Source organism: Clupea harengus, unplaced genomic scaffold (genome assembly GCF_900700415.2).
Source record: "Clupea harengus unplaced genomic scaffold, Ch_v2.0.2, whole genome shotgun sequence".
In the NCBI taxonomy this organism is placed as follows: domain Eukaryota; kingdom Metazoa; phylum Chordata; class Actinopteri; order Clupeiformes; family Clupeidae; genus Clupea; species Clupea harengus.
Window position 1 is genome coordinate 1 of NW_024880879.1, and position 3,387 is coordinate 3,387.

The 3,387-nt window shown below is 39.4% G+C and overlaps 1 pseudogene; it reads left to right on the forward strand.

Moving 5' to 3' along the window:
• Nucleotides 1–68: 68 nt before the first annotated feature.
• LOC122132730 lies at nt 69–1,287 on the forward strand (annotated as a pseudogene).
• Nucleotides 1,288–3,387: the final 2,100 nt, after the last annotated feature.

Consider the following 3,387-nt stretch of genomic DNA (forward strand, 5'->3'; position numbering starts at 1 on the left):
AGACTAAATATGCTGAAAAATGTATTCATAATCGCCTTGATGACTTTTTCCCTTTTTTTATGGAGCAGCTCAAAGAATGTGTGCTACAACACAGATCAGCCGACAGAGGCAGGTGCTTTACTTACCAGTGACCTGGGAGAATTATTGACCTGTTCAGCCATAATCCGAGGGGACGTGGAAGAACTTAATGAGGAGGACCTCAGCAGACTTCTAAAGAAGAGAAAACGTAAACCGTTGCCAGAGTCTTTCTATCTCAATTCAACAAAGGATTGCAGCGCTTACATCAGAGACAGGGGGTTTCTAATCGTAGCTCCCAGTGAAGAAGAGAGGGACTTTCCTATTGCCTATTCCATGGTGATCCATGAGAAGATCGAGATGTTTGAGAGGCTCCTCAGAGCTGTGTACACACCACAAAATGTGTACTGTGTGCATGTGGACAAGAAGTCTCCAGAAAACTTCATGAAGGCTGCGGAAGCCATTGTTTCTTGTTTTCCAAATGTGTTTGTGGCAAGCAAACTGGAGAGGGTTGTTTATGCCTCTTGGTCTCGAGTCCAAGCTGACCTGAACTGCATGAATGATCTGTTGAACTCGACTGTTGAGTGGAAGTACCTTATCAATACCTGTGGAACTGACTTCCCCATCAAAACCAACAAAGAGATGGTGCGAGCACTAAAAGTGCTAAATGGAAAGAACTCCATAGAGTCTGAGGCAACTCCTGAGTACAAGAAAGCTCGCTGGGAATACCACTACAATGTCACTGAGTCTTGGTGTCATTCCGGACTGGCACTAAGAAGAGCCCCCCTCCCATCAGTACCCCCCAATGTTCTCTGGAAAGGCTTACTTTGTGCTGTCAAAAGGTTTGTAGAGGACTTGTTTAAAGCCCAGAGGCTAAAGCTTTGATGGAGTGGGAGAAGGACACATACAGTCCAGATGACACCTTTGGGCGATCTCTTCAGCGCATATGCCAGGTATGCCAGGGTCCAGCCTCCCAACACAAATAGGACACGTCGGACATGAAACTCCATAGCCCGTCTGGTTGAAGTGGATTGAAAATGAAGGAAATGTAAGGAGGGGGGCATCTTATCCCCATTGCAATGGAATATACAGAAGGGATGTGTGTGTGTATGGTGCCGGTGATCTCAACTGGATTCTCAGGCAGCAGCAATCTTGTCGCCAAAAAATTTGACCCAGAAATCGATGAAAATTGCTCTTAAGTGCCTGGAACATTACTTGCGCTATAAAACTTTAACTGGTCAATCACTTCAGTTTGCTGAAAATCTCACATAATGAAAAGATAATTCATCATTCTACCAGAATTATTTATTGTGTATTGATTAGGGCTTACGTATTTGCTTGAAAGCATATAAGCATATAAAGTACTTCATAGCCTACATGTGATGTTTGTATATTTCATGAACACTTCAATTTGAGGGCACCTTTTTCTTGATGGCTTAAACAAGTTCATATTTCGTAGATTCACGTGTTTTCCAATGATAATAAAGCAACTATGGTTATCATAAAGAGCAGACAATCTAATAACCTTTGCAATGTAAACATTTAAATGAAACAAAACGGATTTGAAGCAGATCCTTGAACATTGGAATGTTTGTATATTGTAGCGATCTCAGAGGCAGGAGTCTCTTTGACTTTCTTGAAGTTTATTAAAACACGTGATTCTGTTGCAATTTAGATGAATCGTGCAGCACTATTTAATTGTTTGTTCGTATTTGTTGATGCCGTGCCCTTAAGGATTTTAGTGAAACAATACGCACAAGCATCCAGACACTGATACAAGAATGGCAAATGGTATGAGCCTGTATAGGCTACAATTTATGCGATCTATGCCTGGGAAAATCACACTAGGGCATTTATTACAACACACGGACTCCTAATCGCAAACTGAAAGGGTACGTTAGAGAATGCAGACAAACAGCCCTTCTCAAGAACAAAAAATATATATATATATATTCATAAGAGGCTTAGGCAGCAACACGATCGAAAAGGCTAGCTAGTAGATTAGAGTCGAGTCCATGATACCATGAAATGGAAAAAGCATTATTTCCGTTGCAAGGCAGCCTAAACTAATTCTACCTGTCCTGTTTAAATTTCTTCCGTTTATTGTTGTGTTGTATTTACATTCCAAAAGTCCCAACTTCAGCCCGTGTGTCCGTGCACCAGGACTTGTTCTTTCTTCTATTTCACAGCTTCAAGGTGTTTTTGTCTAGCGCCAAAATTACAGTTTTTCTCGATTGCTAACACACATTTTTTGCAAAGTATGCCTCGTTTTCTCAAAACTCTAAAACACAATCCCAAAACCACTCACACAAATGCAAAACCCTTTATATATCCTGCAAAAGGCAACTTGCTTTCCAAACAGTGTTATGTCACCTCAAAAGGGTATTTTGTTTTTCTAATGACAAACACAGCCCATTATATGAGTAGACATTCTAAGCATCGATTGAACACTGATGTGCTCAATGGAAAACACTACTATGAAATGGGAAAACACCAGTATAAACGCTTACTCCTGTAGTAAAATATAACTGTATAATGTTTTTACTCAAATATAAAACAACACACAAATATACAGTAACAAACTAAAAATATTTCTTTATTTTTTCCAAAAGTGCTGTAGCCTATACATCACAGCAAACACAACTGAATGTGTAAATGATTTGCACAGAACAAACAATAGGATATAGGCCAGTACAGTCAACAAAAAAAGATAGAAAAATGTAAGGACAAAAAACTACTGCATCCTGTTCTAGCTCAAGACAATATTGACAATGTTGTATCAGAAATAGACCTAGACAGTGTTGTGAATGTTGTTGCATTTTGTGTGAGTAGTTTGGGGATTTGTGTTTAGAGTTTTTGAGAAAACGAGGCATGCTTCATGTGTGTAAGCAATCGAGAAAAACTGTAACATTGGATTGGATTACAATACAGTACAGTAATGTGTCAGTGCTGATAGGACGCAATCAGTTGTGGAAATGTATATGACTTACTTGCACATAGTCATAGCATAACTGTTTGACTGTCGGACTTTCTGACAAAAGGCACCCTGTACACCTGCTTTACAGTTTTTCTCGATTGCTAACACACATTTTTTGAAAGCATGCCTCGTTTCCTCAAAACTCTAAACACAAATCCCAAAACCACTCACACAAAATGCAAAACCCTTTATATATCCTGCAAAAGGCAAACTTTGCTTTCAAAACAGTGTTATGTCACCTCAAAAGGGTACTTTGTTTTCTAATGACAAACACAGCCATTATATGAGTAGACATTCTAAGCATCGATTGAACACTGATGTGCTCAATGGAAAACACTGAAATGGGAAAACACCAGTATGAAGGCCTTATCAGGAACATTATGTTACTATACGCT